General features: G+C 46.2%; 1 long non-coding RNA gene across 16 annotated transcripts in view; it reads left to right on the top strand.

Moving 5' to 3' along the window:
* LOC109435144 (uncharacterized) overlaps window positions 1-20,523 on the top strand; it is a 278,364-nt gene that overhangs the window by 128,849 nt on the left and 128,992 nt on the right. For all 16 annotated transcript variants that reach the window (XR_012493457.1, XR_012493462.1, XR_012493461.1 and 13 more), the window contains one exon: window positions 3,311-3,382. This is a non-coding gene — a long non-coding RNA (uncharacterized LOC109435144). The remainder of the gene's footprint in view (window positions 1-3,310; window positions 3,383-20,523) is intronic.

Raw genomic sequence — 20,523 nt, 5'->3', positions numbered from 1 at the left:
AGCTCCCTGACGAAGGTCCATCTGCCATCGCACACATGAAAAGACCAACAAATAACACAGTAAACTAACAAAATGGCAAAAGAATAAAGATTACTCTCTACTGATCAGTTCTCATGTTCCTGTGCCCTGGGTAGCTACAATGTACTGCATTGCAAATAGCCAATTGCTTCTCACATTGAAATAGTTCAGGAACAAATTGCAAGGAATAACAAAGTGGGTGCACTAAACATCTGCTTGCCTCTGGCCCCTTTGCGTTTGCAAAAGCAGAAAATCCTACCTTTAAAAAACAAACACAAATATCAATAAAGTGGAAAATTACCAGCCCTCTCAGTAAATCCGCCTGTGTCGCTGTACACTTACATATCCAGGCTGTAGTTCTCTCACAGGGCCATTTTATCAGCACAGTGGGTCAGTCCCTAAGACTCAGTCCTATACTTGCTGGATCCTTAGAAATAAACACGAGACCTTTCAGTCTCCAAGCAGGATTCAAAATTTAAGTCAAGCCAAAAGCACAGACCCTTCCACTCAGAACCTTAGACTGTAGGAGCATTTCAAAAGAAGTTCAGCGTCCTCTAGACTCAATTTTGGGATTATTGGGAAACTTCCTGCTACATCCCTTTCTCACGGGTATCCAGGGGTGTGTGAAGACTTCCAGGATTCACGGCCCTTCACTCCTGCAAAATTATCATACTAAGTGCCTAAAAAATAAAACTGAGCTCCCAGATAGGAATAATGGGCCTTTGAAAAGCGTTTCTTGCCTTACAGATTTCAGGCTCGAATGCACCAGAAAATAAATCGCCTGAGCTTCATGCAAATTGCTTTCCAATTAAAAAAATTTTAAATTCGTAACGGCCACGAGAGACTCAGTATCAGTCCAACACCAGTAGTTAGATGTTTCTGACGTTTGAGAAAGTTCAAGAGACCGCTGAGTGCAAACAATGAAATGATTGATATGTTGGAAAAGAAACCCTTTGAAGACTGGTGAGTTGAAAGCCACACTGAGAAAACAGGCTCCGAAGATGAAAACAAACCAACAAACCAAAATGAAAGTTCATCAGAGAGAAAGTCAGCACTCCCTTCAGTTTAAGAGTGAGATGGGACTTAAGGTCTTCATGTGATTCAGTCAAACGCTGTTAGGGGTGGTCGGAAAGCTCAGATTGGGAAGTCGTACAACACATGAGCAGTTTCTCATCTGAAAACCTGAAAATAGATTAAACCTTCACCGTCACTTTCTTTAAGACAAACAAAAACAACTTTCCGCCTCCGTCCCCAGCATAACAGATACTTAGCTCTGCCTGTGGAGTAGCCCGAGGGGTGTGCATTTGTTGAAAGAGTGACTGTGGCAACTTTCAGGGTGACGCCCTCAAGAGAGGTGAAGATGAAGAGATTGTAGTACATGGCTGAGCGGAATTGGAAAGGTCGCCCGTCATGGTCATGTGACACGTTCAGACGTGAGCATCTTTTCTGGAACATTCCGCCTGCGATACAGCTGGTGTCCCTCAGAAGGCAGATTGGGGGGAGAGTGGCACTGGAGGTGTGTGCTGTCAGAGACGTGTGTGTTCCGTGTCGATGCCACTAAACGACAATACCTGTTTGGTTGTGAGATACAGTCGGACGTGTGTAAAGCTCATCCTGTGCTCTTCAAGCTGTTCCCGTAAAACTTACATAAGTTAGCCTGTTATGAATTCACTTCTTAGGGCCATTTCCTGTTATTTCAGTTTTCAGACAGGATGAAATTCCATCGCTTGAAAAAGAAGACGTGTGGGCTGCTACCCAAACTCAGAATTCCGGAGTGACTTTTCTTCTTGGCGTCTGTGGCAACATGTGTTGTCCAGTTCATTCTTTCACGTAGGCCCAGAAGTACGGTTGGGGATGGTAGTTTCGGGTGGTTGTTGATGACTCTTTAGAACCTCCTAATATTATTAGCCTGTGAGGTACGGATGCCATCTCTGGCTGTGCCCTTGGTGTCCTGGCAAGATCGGAGAAGAGGACGTGATTCTCATCCAAGACCGGAGAGAGCAGCGTTGATTCAGCAGGGTGGTGTTGATGGCGGCCACTAGAGGGACACTTGCAGAAGCTGTTTGGCTGAAAGCGCAGTCTGTAGATACATGGAATCGTATTTGATATCTTTCAGGTGTCTGTGTACGTTGTGGTTGTGACAGACGGGAAGAATGTGGAAAAGCACTCAGAGAGAACGAAGCTGCACGTAGAGTAGTTAAATGCGTCACGTCGGATTTGCACAAGCCGGAATTGATTTGCCTCCTTGGCTCACGTGCAGCAGAAACACAACGGCATAGGCTATGGACCCCCCTGGTTGTAAATGGTCTGAACGAATCACTAGTGACAAAACAGCAGCAACGAAAAAGCGGTTCACGATAGCAGAGAGGGTTGGAAGCATTCTTTCCGTGCGACTGCATCTCCGTCTTCCACCCGATGCCTCAGTTTCGGCCGGGCTTTACTTGTGCGACACCAAGGGATGAGAATGCACATCAAGGAGAATTTTCCAGGCTGAATTTTTGATTTGTCAGCCCCCAACTGGAAACTCCCCAAGTCTCCATCAACAGAAAAATAAATCGTCTGGGATTCGCTGCGTGGCTCATGACAGGGGACCCCCCTGAAGGAGTGGGTAAGACGGATCATTTCTAGCAGCCTACCAATGACCATAGAAAGACACGACACACGGCTGCTGTGTCTCTTAGGCAGCAGGAATCTTCGGGCCAAATCCCTCTGAAGACGAGCTGGCGTGGGTGGAGGGAGAGCTGAGACCCAGGGTGGGGTGAGGCGGTGCACGTGCGGTGCTCAGGGGACGGAGAGCCAGGCGGGACAGTGCAGTGGACTGTGCACAGGAGGAAACGGGGGAGGCCGGTGGGACCATCCGGAACCTTCCAGCCTGCGGGCGGCGGACAGCTCAGCAGTGCCCTTGTGGGTGCATCTCCCCAGAGAGCAGCCGTCAGACTGGACCACAGCGAACCCGTCTCTGTGCCGCGACTCGGTAGTTCCCCCAGGCAGGCCGGCCGGCAGGCAGTCCCCTCGGAGGGAAGCTGTGGCATTAACACATGGGTATCTGCCCGGAAATACCACTCTAAGGATGACGTGTTTCACCAGCTGCGTGTATCACAGACCTTTCCACCTGCGTAATAGCCTCTTGCAGATCAAAACCGGGCTGTGTAATAGACCCTTAGCTGAAATTGCCCAGGTCCCGTGTGTTTTGGATGGTCTCCCGTATCCTTTCACAGTGGTTCTCTTATTATGATACACAGTGCCATGGCACTGAATTTAGTTTCCTTCTTGTTTTATGTTTTCTTCCCAGGATCTGTAAATGCACAGACTGTTACCACGGAAGGCAATGTAAGAGACCGTCTCCGAACTCACCCTTTTTCAGGTAAGGACACTTCTATTCATTCACAGAGCTTACACCAGCGACCCCAAAATGCAAAGGCCGTTCGTAGCAGAAGATCGGTCACACTTTCCCCAGGGTTTGTTAAGTGGCAGAAAGGTGTATTAATGGCCAGATTATTTCTTTTTCCATTATAACACGACAGGCTCTATGGTCTCTGTTCTGTTAATCTCATCGAAATTGGAGTCTCTGAAGATTTTCATTAAATTCACAGTGCAACTCCTGCTAATATTTTCAACAACAAAAGCTATCGAAGGTGTAAATTGAAAAAATTAGAATTCTCACATGCTGAAATCACATTTTTAATGACTTTTCAGTGTTGCCTTCGAGTTACATTTGATATAGTGGAAACTGCAGTCTTCGTAACATGCTTTTGTCTGCTGTTTCGTTTCACTCAGCATCAGTTTCCGTAATACCAAAAGTGTTTCCGAATCACAAATTGTAGGTTACTGGTTGTCTCGTGATGAGCTCCTCCAAGACTTATCTTCTAACCCCTTTTGTGGGCGCGTCGCAGTTTTTACTGCTGTGACAATTTCCACGCACGTAGCTTTTGACTTGTGAAAAGTTCCCTTTTGATAAAGCTTCAGGACAGAGGTTATTGGAATCAGAGTATCGAGAATGAATAAACATTGGCATGGGAGACCCAGGCGCCCACAGGTAAGGGACGGGCCTGAGGCGGAGCCCACCTGCTCCCTCACAGGCCTGGGACTCAGCGACCCGGGTAGCCTTTCCAACCTCATTGTCTTATTCTTAAATTGAGTGTAGTCACGTACATCTAGCCGGAATGATATTAAGACAATTTACAAAGAAAAGATTCTGTTCAGTTGCAAAATGTGCGAGTGTTCAATGATGTTTAACAGTTTCTTTATGTGTGCTAAAATACTAGTTCCCAAAGTGTTACGGTTTTTCCTCTTCCACCATCTGCCTGGAATACGTCTCATTTTAAAAGTCTTGGGCCTAAAATTATACCTTAACTTTGCTCTGATTTGGAGTTCTCTGATTTTCTCTGAGTTCATCCTTCTTGAATGAATAGGGTAGTTAAGATGCTAGTCCAAAAATAAAAGCAATGCGTAAAGATAATATCCATCCCGTTAATGGATTAAAACACCAGACAGTATTTCAGTGACTATGTATCAGGCTTGAGTGGCCCATTAGAATCCCCGCCTGACGTGCCATTCCTCTGAATAGTATGTGTCCTAGACATTGGGAAGCCAGAAAAACACACTGACAACCCCGGAGAATCAGCAGAGATATTTGGGGGTTGTCCCCTTGCGTGGGAAAAAAGTTGGAGCTACTCTAATGAAGGGAAAACATTGTAATGTGTCCATTCTGAGAGATTTAGGGAAACATTGTAATGTATCCATTCAGAGATTTAAGGAAACATTGTAATGTATCGATTGAGAGATTTAGGGAAACATTGTAATGTATCGATTCTGAGAGATTTAGGGAAACATTGTAATGTATCGATTCTGAGAGATTTAGGGAAACATTGTAATGTATCGATTCTGAGATTTAGGGAAACATTGTAATGTATCCATTCAGAGATTTAGGGAAACATTGTAATGTGTCCATTCTGAGAGATTTAGGGAAACTTTGTAATGTGTCAATTCTGAGAGATTTAGGGAAACATTGTAATGTATCGATTCTGAGATTTAGGGAAACATTGTAATGTATCGATTGAGAGATTTAGGGAAACATTGTAATGTGTCCATTCTGAGAGATTTAGGGAAACTTTGTAATGTGTCAATTCTGAGAGATTTAGGGCGACTATGTCTAATGGTGAAATGAGCTGATTTCAGCACATGTTAGAGAGAGGATGGTTAGAGACAGGATAGCGCACACGTGACTCTATGCTCCTTGAACTCAAAGCCACCATTCCTGGGATTTTTTTAAAACTTTATTTTTTTCAGGGTGGTTTCAGGCTTACAAACAACCTTTGGAGGGAGGTACAGAGATTTCCCATGTACCCCTTCCCCTCACACATGCACAGCCCACCCACTGTCACTATTTCTCACCAGAGTGGGACATTTGTCACGATTGAGGAACCTACATTGACCTGTCACTGTCACCCCAAATCCATAGTTTACATTAGGGTCACTCTTGGTGTTGTACATTCTATGGGTTTGGACAAATGCATAGTGACATGTCTCTACCATTCCAGTGTCACACAGATTCATTTCACTGCCCCAATCACCCTCTGTGCTCGGCCTGTTCACCTACCCAACCCCTAACATGGTACATTTTTTACAAACAACATTTTTTTCATTGAAAGTCACACACAGTAATGAAGTACAGAAAGAGTATCAGAAAATCGTCGCTGCCCTTGCTACCTTTAGAGTCTGTTAACTCTGGGATGGGTTTCTTTCCTGTGTGTTTCATATGCATAGGTTTGAACAGGTGGGCTCGTGGATGTACATGGTGTGGTCATAGTTGTGGGGTCTTCCTCGAGCAGCAAAAGAAAGGCTTTCACACCACCACTCTGAGCCAAATAACATCCGTGTGGAGAAAATGTAATGTAGCATTGTAATTCTTTTTTTCTTTTTTTGTTGTTACTCTTGCTATATTTTCTTGTGGGAATAAACACAAAATATTTCTATCTATTGGAGATGTGTATACAATGCAGCATAGCGCATAGTTACTGATTTTACTCTTAAAATCTCTGACTGTAATTTGTGATCTTTTTTATGGTCTATCGAGAGCATTCTGTAATGTAGTATATTTAATTCAATGTGTCCTTTTCACAGTCATTTTGTTTTGAAAAGATACACAGATTTTAGTATTTTGTAGGAAGTTAAAGTAGAAAAATTAAATCATCAGTCAAATGAATAATTACACATCCTCCCCCTTCCTACTTAAGTGTATAAATGAAGACATATATTTATAATTTTTCACTTGCAAAGAAAGAGAAAGTTTTCTGCCTCAGGATGCTGATAAAAACAGGCTTTTTTCTCCTTTTCTTTTTCTTTTTTTTTGGCAATGCCTTTTGGGTGGGTGCACATTTCTGTCATAGTTGGAAAGAATTGAATCCAAAGTGGAAACTAAGTGAAAAGAGAAAATGCCACAGAAATTGCAAAGGAAGACTTGGAACTTGAAAATTATGAACGAAGTTGCCAAACATTATGATCTCTGCATTCTTCAGTCTGTCCTTGGACCTAAAGCATGAATCTCAGACATCTAAGGTTAGTAGAATTAAGAGGGGCTGGTACATTCCAGATGAATCAACCCCGCAGATCCTTAGATAAGGTTATGTGAACAGGACACATTCTCATTAAATTGGTCAGTCACTTAAAAGTGGTTAAGTAGGTGCTACAGAGTAATACTTCATCAGTGCTTTCCAATGTGAAAGATGGATGGAGGTGGATGGAAATACAAGCAGGAAAGACTCCCTCGATCTTTCCAAGGAATAAGGACTGCTCACTTCAGTTGCATTATAATGTGTAAGACAGATGAAGCGCTAATTAGATGTTTGGAAATCTGGATAACCTGAAACTGTGCCAGTGATGGGGGGCGGGGGGCGATGGGCAAAGTCACCAATTCAATAAGCAACACAGACGACATTCTATTGTACAAAACGCCGTGTTGTCCAGATGACTCTGTCCTGGAGGAAAACGTGCCACAATCCAGAAAGCAATTCGATCTTTGGAGGAGACAGGGACTAAAATGTAAAAAATGAGTGTGGACCATAGTTTTACAAGGTTCTCTATTTGGAAATCAGGTTTATTTATTTGTGATACTTGTTCACCTGGATTGATTGAAGAGAATGGCTAGTTCGTTTGGAAAATGAGTTCAGCGTCATGAGTTTTTCTTTAACTGAAATATTTTAAGACCACTGTAATTGAGCTGCATTTTAACAATAATCTGTGTACGTAATTGCAGCTTTACTGTGCTCCTAGGGAGACCCAGTCTTACCATGTGTAAGCGGACCTGCAATGCCCACTGCATGTTCACGACTCAGCCTCAAGGGTAACTTGCGGAGGATGTAGGCATATCTGTGTCCACGATTATGGAGCGTGTGACATGTGGAAGGCGATGCATTAAACATTAGGGATGGCGTTCCCCTGAAAGGCAGAAGGAGGTATACGTGCTGGTGGCACAGGCGCCACACCACGTGGCCACAAAATCTGTCTGCTCATTAGAGAACGTGTCACGTGGGTCGGGTCTCAATACCTTAATTACTGGAGGTCATGTTTCTCTAGTCTGGTTGCTCATATGGACTAGAGAGTTGTTTGTAAATGCTGGGGCGGGTTGGGGGGGGGGGTCATGCCCTGTCTGGTGGGGGGAGAGCGGAGAGGATGCCTGTCCGTTCCTTAAAGCTCCCTCCGAAGATCTGCGCGTCCAAAGCGGTGACCCCCGCCTGGGGTCATAGAGAGAATCGAGTTCCGTACTTACATCTGTTTCTGTTTTGCTTCTATGACATGAGCGGGACCTGTCTCAAGCTGTAAGGCAGACCTATGCCGTTGCCTTCCATGTGTTTGAGAACCGTCTCGGCGTTTTGCAGTTTCACATCAGGAACCGTCGTAATGCGTTCTAAATGAGCATTTTCCCTGAGACGCCCCCCACAGTCACAGGCTGAGGAAAGTGTTTCTGGCACCCCCATTTTAAATTAATCAAAGGGAGCTATGGGACCACCTGAGGTCTTTCCTCAGCTTTCAGCTAAGGATTTCCGCTGGCAGGTCCATTCTGGAGGCGGCCTGCATCCCCGAGCATGGCCCTTGCCTCTGTCTTCAAAGCACATCACTGCCAATTCTGCTTCCTTCTTCTTACATCATATTTCCCTCCTTCACCTCCTGCATCTCTGTCGTAAGGAGCCTCGTGGTGACATGGGGCCCGCCCAGAAACTGCAGGACCACCTTCCCATCTCAGGATCCTTCACTCAGTGCCACCTGCAAGGGCCCGTTGGCTGGTACGGTCGTCACAGGTTCCGGGTTTAGGGCGTGCGCAATGTGGGGCGGGCAGGGGTCTTCTTTGTTCTGTCTACCCCGTAGGCTGCAGGCACTGAGTAAGCACTTTCTCTCTGATGACTGCAGTTGTTTTTATTGATGGAGTTTTGAACATAAACGTATTTTTCCATTTGATACATTATTTTCGTTCTCCATTTAGATGACACTTTTAGGATCCCGACTTTCCCCTCCAATTCTTGCCTGACCTCTTGGGGAGATATATATATATGTATGTATATATATATATATATATATATATATATATATATATATATACACACGTACATACACATACATGGATATTTTCATGGCTCTGTATGTTCTGAGTGTCAAGTGTTTATGACATCTAGGTTTTGTTCTGGAAATGCAGCTAGATCTCTTGGGCTTTTTCTATAACCCGGTTGTCACACGTGACGACAAGAGAAAAACAAGAGAAAAGTCAGGCCCCAGCGTGACTCTGCCAGGACATAGGAACTTCTCCATGGGGAGCCCGTCCCACCCCCACAGATAAACCTGCTCCCAGAAAATTTCAGGGTTTTCTTATGTGCAGGGGAAAAAAAAATTCATTTGACCCTCACTATGTTTTTTTTCCTTCTGATTTTAAAGGGAATCAGTATGGTTTTGAAAAGGTTCTGAGCCCCCAGATGCTCTGTCGTCCCTCTGTTTGGCCACTCGTACTGAGAGCTACCTGGAGACTCTTTATGGTTCAGAGTGTGATTTGTGTCTCTCGGGTTCCATTGTACTGTGCACAGGTCACGCCCCATTAGTGGAGTTCAAGGTCACACCTGCGTTCTAGTCTCTCCCATTCACTTGCCGTTACTCACTTCATACTCGACCCTCGGTTGTTAGGTGGCCGTGCGCTTGTTCTGGAATTTCTGATGGTCCTTGTTTCTTGTGAGAATAAGCACACGCTTTCTAAAGCACACGCTAAAGTATGTATCGTTTTTAATCATTGCATGAATTTCATGGCATCCATTCCATGTTTCTTTTACTTTTTTCTTTCTTTCTTTTCTTTTTCTTGAAAGGTGTGTGAATTTTCAGTCCTAATTTGGACTGTTTGCTTTCGGATGCCATTTGGTTTAAGACTGCTCGGTTAATTCAACCATTCCTAGAAACCCGTAATTCTCTTCTTTATTTTTGTGACTTGTTTTCCTAAAATAGTCTAGTTTTAAGTTATGTCATCAAGAAGACAGCATAGGACCTAAGGTTTAGGAACCCTGAATATGTGTATGCTGTGCCTCAGATTTGGTGAATGCTTTGAGTGGGCTCATGTCATTTTGCCTAAGAACTCTGAGGGATTGCTCTGTATTTTCCACAACCAGTCACAAAAGAAATGTCTAGAGCAAATCTTAATCTCATTCATTGGGAGATAATCTACGCCGACGGCATTTTCCCCCATTTATGAGGTTTGTTTCGTTCCTGGCGTTCTCAGATTTCACAAGGACATGAGTTGTTTTTCATTCATTTTACCTTTGACCCCAAACTACATGATTCTAATTTTATTTTTTTAAATCAATTTTGAAATTGGTTTTTATTCACTTGTTTCCTTGTCGACTGTGAGGCCAATTTTGGTAATTTGACATTTTAAAAAATAATTGATTCCTTTCTGTTTTGTGTTTCTAAAGGTCCTACTGGTGGGATTTAAGTGCCTTGACTGAGCAGCTAACTCACGTAGGTGTCAAATTGTATATATTTTCCTTTTTGCTTTGCAGTCTGGGAGTTTCCTTACTTTGTCTTCCGTTCTTCTAGTCTCCATCCTTGCCTTTGAAATTTGCAGGTATTTGCTTTGGCTTTCTCATTACTTCCTAGTCATAGAAATCTGAGTTTTGTTCACACATGCGGTGGTGTGACTGTTGCCGAGGGTTAGATCAGTGTGTGTGAGCGTGTGTGCGTCTGTGTGTGTTTTACATTCTCTTCCTGAACCCATCTCTGGTTTCCTTTGAGATCTGTTTTATCATAAACTTACAGTCTTTACCTTGTGCCTCGTTTCTTTTTGACTATTGACGTCTGGTTTTGAGAAGAAGGTGGCTGGGATAGGTTTCTTTCCATTGGGGTTTCCTGACGTTCTCCTTCCCCAGGAGTTTCCTCCAGTGACAGTGAAGGGAATCCAGCCTTGCAGTGTGGATGAGTGGTGGGTATGGACCGCCAGGTGCGGCTGGATGGAGCTTTTGAGGGTGGCGTTAAGTGTCACAGAGTACGTGAATGATGGTTGTCGTTGAGTCTGGGGAACCAAAAAGCACCCTAGTTACTTGTTTTCTCAGTTTATAAAGAGAGGGCCCTTTGGCTTGTTAGTTAGTTTGTTTCTTTGTTGTTTTTGAGCAGGCGTGAGGAAGGCCGGTTGAGAAGCTGACTGGGAACCCCCCCAGCCAGGCTTAATTCCCTCGCCCCGTTTCCCCACCCACCTGTGTCTCCCCCTTGTTCTCTGAGCCTGGCTGTCACTAAGTGACGAAACACGTGTCATGGACAGGGCTCGCTCTGCCCCGTTTCTAATGCTCCTCCCAGAATCCTGGTGCCGTTTGCTGTGCAGAGAATGACCTTCTCCCACTTTTCTTTCCCGTTTTCTTTTTCTTCGTTTCGAATGGGCACCTGGGAGGGAGTGAAGACCTAGCATTGTTCTCCGTCCACAGTGCTGAACTAGAAAAGACCGAGAGTTTATTTTTCAAGAAGTTAACTTACAGGAATGTACGGCTCCATCGACACCTTTTCACACATGCAGGTTGATATCGCGACGTAAGACACAGAGAACTCGGTTTCCACGGTAACCTCAGGTATCCCTGGCTTCTGTTTCTTCTCCTGTGAAAGGAAGATTGTATGAACGACGCAGAATATCCCTTCTGCACGAAGATTCCGTGACCTTCCACAGTCACTATTATAATGCAAGGAAACATTTGAACCACAAAACAGGCCATTTTTGAAATTTGATTCACAAACATATATAATTACTAATCAAATATTTCCATTTTACGGCATTTATGCTAATCACTCAGAATGTGACTTCACATTAGAAATGAATTTCATAAATGTAAATATTGCTTTCTGAAAGGGCAGAATCTGAAAATATTTTTATATAGACTTTAGGGAAAATATTTTGATTTTGTAAATATGAAAGCATATCGCAAACACCTACTTTTTCAACAGCTTTATTTTAAATGCCAAGTGTTTTGTTTTCACGGTCTTCTGGAAGGATGGAAATGGACATTTAGGTCGTGCCTAATGAATTAAGGCTGCAAGATTATGTCCTGTCTCTCTTCAAATCGGAGCAAAGCAAATGTCTTCTGAGTTAGGACTCTGAGACTTTAGAATATTTGCATCCATTCGACTTCTATCAGATTTCTCGTATGACCCCTACTGTTTGCCTAGATTAGATTGGAAAAGAAAGAGCACAGTCTGCCTGTGGCCGTCATCAGCACATTTTGGAAAATTTGAGAAAAACAGCAGAGTTGGGCATTTTGACCTGCGACCCATTAAGGCAGCCTACGAATCGTTGATAGAAACAGGCATAATATGCGAATTAGCCATGAAGACTTAATTTGTGAAATATGTACAACATAAAAATAAGATCATTTGTAGTTTGTATAATTCCATGAATAGATTGTACCCACTCTTAGCATTTGGGATTTTTACACCACTTGAGTCCCACCTTCCTTTATCCTTTCGTTTTTCTTCCTTTCTCACAAAAGGGACCAAGAAAGAACAACCACCACAACAAAAACCCAGGTCATCTCGTGCATGATATTTTGTAATTGGCATTTTTTGGACAGACTCCCATCCCATTAGCGATTCTTTATTCTTTGCACAAATGAATCACTTTGGGGAATCGTTGTAACATATGGCCTGGAACCCAGTGTTTGAAGGAACACACAGATGAACCTAACATAGATTTGCCTCCTGGGAGCTTGTAAAGGCTGCAAGACCTGTTTGTTCCCGAGGCTTAGACCTCCCAGGGCCACGTTCTGATGCCCTGGAGATTAAAAGCAGAAAAGGCGGTCATGCCATGCAAGACGGCCTCGTGAGGGTGGTCACATCTGCAAAGAAGGTCCGGTATCTGCCCTGGAGAGTGCTGACACGGCTGTGCAAAGGCGCACGTGAGAACGTGCTTGAGGAAGAGCTACCACGCCGGTTTGCCTGGAGAAAACCGTGATGTCGGGAGAAAGGAAATGTTACTAGAAGGTTGACGGGAGAAGGTCTTGGGGAACGCGAGTTCCAGCAGAATGGTTTCCCACGAGAGCAAGTGGATAATGATGGTGCACGAATGGCTGTTGGTGAGCAGGGTAGCACGGCCTGAAACCGGTGTGTGTCTGGAAGATGACTGTAGCGGTGGAATTTAGGAGGCAGCTGAGAGGAGCAGAGATCGGAAATGAGAAGCAGAGTGAGGAGGTTGTTGCCAAGCTTTAGAGAAGTCACCAGGCTGAAAACCCGAAAGAGGGGCATTTGAGAAGTGTAGGGATTGTAGAAGCAGTACGCCTCGCTAACCGTGAGAGTAAGCATAGAGAATTAATCCCCAAAACGGGTGTTTATAGCCACACTGATCTCAAAACACCAGATCCTACTTTTTAATAGAAGATCGCGCCATTGGTTTTCTGTCACCATGTAACAAATTATCACCAATTTGGGGACTTGAAACAACATCTGTTTATCAGCGCACAGCTCTGGCCGGAGGTCAGAAATCCAGCCAGATGTTGCTGGATACTCTGCTCAAGGGGCGTCTGACAAGGCCAAACGCACAGAGCCCTCCCCACAAGCTGGGTTCTTACCTTCGGTCTTCGGAGAAGCGCTCTGAGCGCAGGCATGAGATTGCAGAATGCAGCCCCTGCCACTGTAGGGTGGAGGTCTTGTGTTATTACAGGATGTTAGGCAGCGGCCACTCTCGGGTCCTAGAGACCTCTCACCTGCCCCTACCTGTGGCCCCCTCTACCTCCCAAGTCAGCAACGATGCAGAGTCCCCTTGTCGTTGAAATACCAGCTCTGAGTTCCCCTCGTGCTAACTGACAGAGGAAAGAGCGTTTTTTGAGGACTCCTGTGGCGGGATGGGATCCATTAGAATAATCTCCCTTCTAATGAACTCAGACTCTAATTGGATCAGAAGATCCCTCGGCCTTGTGCCGGGTGTGATATGGTAGGTGTGCAGTTGGGGAGAGCAGGGCGGGAAGCCCCGAGCACACTGCCTGCCTGAGGGCCGCTGATTCAGCCGCAGGCCAGGTATCTTTGCCGCTTCCTCCTTCACACCCTATGAGGCTGGTTGTCTTGACCATTTTAATCCCAGAAACAAAGGCAAAGAGAGGCACAGGTGAGGAGATAAAGGAAAGAGCTGCAGGAAGACAAAAGCGGTGCCCTAAAGTCATGCTCTCTGTGCAAAGTGTGGGCCGACCACACGTGCTGGGAGCTGCTGCAGAACGGAGCTTGGCAGGGGCTGGGAAGAGATTCAGACACGGAGGAATCTGTCACCGCTCAGCTCAGGCCAACACAAACTCCCGACCACAGCAGGAATGAGTGCATATATGAACTGGGCCGCAGCGATGTGATAAAAATAGAGAATTATAAACATAGGAGAAAGTTTGAAAACTGACCAGATGTACGACCTGAATTCAGCAGCGCTTGTTTTGTGGCTGCTGCTGAGAAACACACGGCATTGGAAATGCGTAACGCTGGCAAGTGTAAAACTCTGCATTGGTGTGTGTGTGGCTGTGGTCGTGTCTCCTGTGTGCTAGAGACACGTGAAAACCCACAGACTGTCTCCTCCACGCGTGTGTACCTGTGCTGGTGGGGTTACAGGCTCACTGCATGTCCCTGAATCTTCCTGTCGCTTACCCTCCTGCCGTGCCCAGTAAGAGAAATGACTGAAGTCAGCTCTGTCACGGGGAACCAACTCTGCTCCATATTTGTAAACTGAAAGGGAGCTAGCAGAGAATCAGAAATGGAGCTGACGTTCAATGGAAACAGAATTTGCAGCGTGACTCGTTCCTTGGGGTTATCTTTTCACTTGCACGATATACCACCCCATTGCAATGGTGACTTGTGGTGTTGGAGCCAGTGCTTTGAAGGCAGCAAGGGGGGGCATGCTGAGAGGTCAGGCAGCCTGGGGGCGCATGCTGAGAGGTCGGGGAGCCTGTGGGGGGCCTGCCGAGAGGTCAGGAGGCCTGGGGGGGCATGCCGAGAGGTCGGGCAGCCTGGGGGGGCATGCTGAGAGGTCGGGGAGCCTGGGGTGGCATGCTGAGAGGTCGGGCAGCCTGGGGGGGGGCGTATGCTGAGAGGTAGGGCAGCCTGGGGTTCCCCACAAACATCCAGACAAGTCAGAAGGCAGTATTCCTAGTTCCTGGTTTACTTTTGTTCTCTCTCTCTCTCTCTCTCTCTCTCTCTCTCTCTCTCTCTCTCTCTCTCTCCGTCCCTCCCTCCCTCTGTCTTCCCTCCACCCCCCCTATTTATTTTTAATCAAACTTTTGTCACTTAATTGTATAGATTTTCTTGGAGTTTGCAAAGTTGCATAGAGTCCTTGGTTTTTCTCTGTCACACACTCATACGAACCTCTTCCAGTTCTTGTCTGGACCACTGTGGATGTATTTAGTATCATCGTACGCCTTCTGGGGCCCAGAGGTTTTGTAGCGAGTTACGGCCGTTACGAGAACGGTTGCCACAGAATCACCAACGTCGCCAGCCTCCAGCAGCTTGTCTCCAGTCAGGACATAGGGTTATAAAACACCAGGTTTGATGTGAATCATTGACCTGCACATAACGAGACCTGTACATAACTACCAGCTGTTGCTGTTTCTACCCTTCATGTCCTGGAAACTACGACGTGTAAACACCGATAAAGCAAAAAAGTCATGGTGCCATGAAAGACAGTTTTAGAAAGTGTGACTTGGTCTTGATGGGAAGACACATTTCACAGCTACATGCCCTGGAGCTCAGTATCTTTAAAAATAAATGTAGCTTTTATGGTCCACCCTCCTTACTCTGAGAATGCAATACAATTAACAGAGTCACGTTACACTTTGAGTCACGTGGTTTGGGCTCGTGTCAGATCTTGGTCTGGGCGTTGACTATTTAACTGAATGAGTGAGGAGGCAAACTATTTAACTGTAGATACTTTCTCTGTAATCTGTACGTAATTCATAGATGCTGGCATAAAAGTGACATTTGCTAGATATTGTAAACACGCCACTATCCAATATTCCTTAGCTGCCGTGAGCTTGGATCTGAGATAAAATTCCAGCACGAAAGCTGCACTAGTTCCCATGCCGTGTTCTGCATTTTGTTCTCAGCCCAAGGGAAACATCTCTTTGGAACGCTGTCCGTTTTTCACTGTGGGAATGATGAGAAAGATGTGTGTCGGGGGGGTGCCTACATTTTCCCAAAGTGAACTTTCAAACCTCAAATGTAGCCGCCAGCTACTGGCCGTCTTCGTTTTCTGGGACTAAAGTCCAGATAAATGGTGAACCTGAGGTGTATCTTCGTGGCCAGAGAGGAGCAGGCTCAAAAGCTTGGCAGTGCGCCGGCCTCCGTGCTGAGATGCCTGTGGTGGGGAAGGAACGGGTGAGTGGGAGGCGAGAGGGGAAGTTCCAGCCCGTGGGACAGACACACGGAGTGACAGATGAGCAGCCAGGGCTGCTGGAGGCAGGAGGTGAGCCCAGGGGACAATTCAGTCTCTTCCTTCTCCGTACTCCACGGAACAGCCGAGAGTGAGGCACCGTTCCCAGTGTCAGAGACAGAGCTTTTTTCCTTAAGGTGACATGAAACGTGTCTTGGTAGAGAGCTAGACCCCCATTATGTGTTTCCTGTGGCTGAGACGAGCCGGAAGCATCCTCGGAGGAGAAGCAGCATTTGGTGTGAGAAACCGGGGCCACCTTGCTGCTGACAGACGTCAGCACCACAGGAGGTGGACAGAGCCAGGCACCTGCTTATGTCCTGAAAGGACGACAGCACCTGACATGGAAACGGGGAATCACGCACCCCCCCCCTCCCCCCCGCAGGGCTGCTGTGTAAGTAGCAAAGCCTGAGCTCACAAGTGCTCGGCACGACCCCTCCCCAACACACAACTCACCCACAGTGAAGAACATTGCGCAGCATTTATGGGGTAAAATACGGTGACTCACAACGACTGGCGAGTACTGATATCACTTTGCTTGTGACCTCTCCGTTTGTCCTACACGTGTGAAAGCGTCACCCATTCAAGAGTGAGGCGCCTCGTGTGACACATGTCTCATAAAAGATGTTTCAGGGTCACACGATTACTGACCTGCATTGCAGGAGTGGTAACGTATCTCTAAGTGAGGAGTGTTTAAAATGCAGTCTTTGAAACACACTTTGTAACCTGAATATTTCGCAGTCCGCACCTCAGGTTAGAGAGTGTCGTGTTTTATGGGTTCAGCATCGAGCTGCAGATAAACTGAGGAGGTGATGGCTCGCCACTCAGGTCCGGAATCTGCGTCTGGGTTTGTAGCACCACTGGGCGCCTCTGACATAATCAGGGCACGTTTTATATTCTCTTCCCCATTTTATTTCTTCACGTATCTGATGCACTCAGCAGGGAGCCGTCAAAACGACCCAGTGTGGTCGTTATCTGTCGCTGGGGAAAGAATGACCACAGCGCCTCATGGTTTTTAAAACAACACCCATGTATTATCTCGCATTGTCTGTGAGTCCCAAGTCTGACATATAGAGCGTCTGCTGGCAAGATGCAAGTTGCCGTGTTTTGTGAGCCGGTCACAGAAGTGACCTCCCCGCCTCTTTGCCACCGTGACTCAGCATCCAGTCCCGGTCAGGCCCACACGTGACCAGGAGGGGATGACACGGGGCACTGATCCCAGAAGGTGAGACTCACGGGGGCTGTCTTACCGTTGGCGCACGCACCTGTGTTATAGCCTCTTCAGTCCACGGTGAGGTTTTACTGTAGACATCGCTCTCTGAGGGAAAGCAACTGGAGCGCCTTCTTAACGCCGATTTTACTGCAAGGACTGCTGCATGTTCCTAGAATCAGGGTGCCGCTCCCCCGTTAGGGCCATCGGACCCCGTGGTACTCAGCCTGTGGTCCTGGGAGCTGGTTAAGATACCGCATCTCAGGGTTCACCCCAAACTGGAATCAGCAGTCTGCCCAGGTGCCCAGGTGTTCGTTGGAGGTGTCGTGAGGGAGCCCCACGCTTCTCCAGCAGCCGCACGTGGCCCTCACCTGAGAAGTTTTACGGGTGCAGTGCCTGGGGCACCGTCTCCCGGAGAGTGGCATGGTATTATCCCAGCCCTGCCCCGGGCAGCCCCCTCGCTGGTGCCCACGAGCAGCCAGGACCCAGAAGTGGTAGGTACTACGTCCGAACGAGAAGCATCACCCTCCGTGGTAGGACGGAAAGTGCCACAGCAGTCTTGCATATGTAGTTTTTATCTATATTTCTGTAAAATGAAGTGCCTGTAAAGATTATTTGTGTGTGTGTATGTGTGTGTGTCAGATAGAACAACTGAGGGGCCCTGACGCGAGTCTGGTATAATTTCAGTGTTTAATGTTGATCTCCAGTGAGTTAAGACAAGCATTTCCTGACAGTCTTAATAATTTTCCTGCGTAGTGAAGGTTCTCAATTCCTAAGTGGCCCACCCAACCATGTTTGCATTCCTTATGGTTGACATTACCTTGTCAGTACAGAAAACCCTCACGTGCACAAGTGGCCCCACCGTGTTTCATGAGACTTGTTGGCCCCTTTTTGTAAGAATTAATCCATTGGATTTGCACTCGTCCGAGAGACATTTAAATTCATGTCTGAAAATTGACTCAGTGTAGGAACAGTTACCATCAATTGACAGCAGAAATGTGTGCTCCTAAGAATTTATGTAAATGGATATTACAGAGATTTAAATTCAATTAGAAAAATATCGTGAACACCCACCATGCCGCCCTGACTCTGCTTGGAGCTTCAAAATAAAAAAAAAATCACGTGCTAGAAATGTGTCCACTTTTAGGGAACCTACAGTCAGTGTGGAGACGTAGCGATGCCTCATATTCAGCTCTGTGTTTCGTTGAACGTCATGACGAATGCTGGGGCAGGTGTTCTCAGGACCACACAGCTGGGTGCCAACCTACTGGTGACTGGGGAACCGCCCAGAGAGGCTGAGGTTTGATTGGGGACAGAGGTAAGCAGATGCGTCCCTCCTGGTGACACAGGTTTGCAGGGTGGACTCAGAGGGAAGACTCATTGCCAGCACTGGCTGTGTGGAGTGGAAAAGGGCTGAGGGAAAGAGGAGCCATGACCACTGGGAGTGGTGATGGAACAGGCCAGACCAGACGTGGTCTTTCGGCCACTGGAGGACGTTTGCAGTATTTGTAAGACTAATGAGAAGCTGCCTGAGAGCCAAGAGAGTAATGTGTGATCCCGTCCTTGGGTCACCTCAGACTTGGGGGCAGAAACATCCCGTAAATATGAAACTCTTCAGGGAGGTGATAGATACCCCAGTAAACAGATGTGAAAGGACTTGGGCACAAAGAAGCTGCTGACCAAATTGGCCTCAAAGGCGTGTGTTTCCCCAGTAACTCACCGCCCTGTTCAGTCATAGGAAAGTCGGACCTGCTGAAATCCCAGGAAACGTTTGAATCTCACATTTTTAGAGAGAACTCTTTGCTTTTTCTGGATTTGTGTCAACTCTGTCTTACGTTTATGAATTTCAGCTTGACTTTTATGACTACTTTTGTACTTCGTGGTTTACCTGTTTCTGTTTTAGTTTTGTATATGTTTTTTGTTTTCCCATATTCTTAGTATTTTAATTTTGAAGCACCATTTAGTGGTGTTCTCCAGGAGCCAACCGCTTGTCAGGGGTACGAGTCTTCAGGAAATAATTCAGAGAGACCCTGGGAAAGACCTGCCTCTGTGCCCACAAGGAGGCATTTCTGTGCATTTTCCTCACCCCTGCCTGAGCCTCGGGTCAGTAACTCCGTTAGAACATAATAGTCTAGATGGTCTTAGTTGCAGGTTGCCTTATCAGACGAATCTATGACTGTCCGTGTGGAGAGAGGCCGTCTGTCATTTCTAGGTCCTTATGCCAAGTTCTTGGGCGCCAGGCAGCTTCTCTGCAAACAGTTGTCAATGAAACAAGGCCTCAGCCATGGGAACGCAGAAATGAAACTCAGTCCAATTCACTGGAGACGCCTTGGAAACCTGAGAGAAAAACACCAAAATCCTAGCACAACCCAAGGCTGAGAAGAGTGGCCAACAATGAGCCAGCGCCAAGTCATGCGGAATTTTGGGGGAGTCTCAGATATATTTCTCGTTGGCAGGGCACCCCATAAAAAAGTAGGTATGCACCTTTTCATCTTTAGCTGGGAGAGTATTTCTTGATTGCTTCCTCCCTAGCTCAGGTTGGCTCAATAGGACAAAGCGAATAGCCAGGAAGTAAGTCAGACTTTTACGTCTGCACTTTTTAAATTAAAGAAACATAATTCAAATGAGTGATTAATATTAAATTAGCCCCTTGTTTCCATGGGAGGGACATTATCTGAAATTGGAACTGTTCATACTCAAGTCATTATCTTAACATCTTTATAGAGGGTTTTGTTTTGTTTTTCATTGAGGCCATTCTTGCAAATGTTGCTCTTTTTCCATTTAAAAGGAGATGGTCTATCTTTTCAAATCTGCGGGAAGAGAAAAAACAGAACAAAACAAAAAAACTATGACGTTTCAAATCCTCAGCAATATCTGCTGGGTCATGCGTATTAGGATGAAAATACAGCTTTTATGTATCAAAGAAGAAACAGCCAAGATGGTTTGTCTCACGTGATGTCCACCCGTCTTGAAAAACGAGTCATGTGTTAGAACATAAAGACACCAGAGTGTGACAAGGTGGCGAATTTTGAAATGACTGAAGGAGACGTAAGAGGCAGGAACGGAAGCAGCACCAGCCACACACGGCTGCTTGGAAATGCACATTCCCAGGACTTGCCCTGGAAAACCTGATTCAGAGCGTCCGAGGCAGGTCCTGGGAATGTCTTTGAAGAAGAAGCATCCCCTTCCCTCGTGAGGCTTTGGTGCACCCACACATTTAGGGGCCGCGAATGTAATCCCAAATTCTCCACCTCCCGATGAGGGTGCTGAGAGGCCATTCAGAGTCTGTGCCTTCAGCACGGCGGTCGCCGTTTGGCAGAAAACACAAAGCCCCGCGTTGGAATCCTGGTGTCATTGTCAGTTGTGACGACCACATTCCGGGAGCAGACGTGGT

This window comes from Rhinolophus sinicus, chromosome X (assembly GCF_036562045.2).
Source record: "Rhinolophus sinicus isolate RSC01 chromosome X, ASM3656204v1, whole genome shotgun sequence".
Taxonomy (NCBI): domain Eukaryota; kingdom Metazoa; phylum Chordata; class Mammalia; order Chiroptera; family Rhinolophidae; genus Rhinolophus; species Rhinolophus sinicus.
Note: the sequence above shows the minus strand (reverse complement) of the source record. Positions and strands in the feature narration are given on the sequence as shown.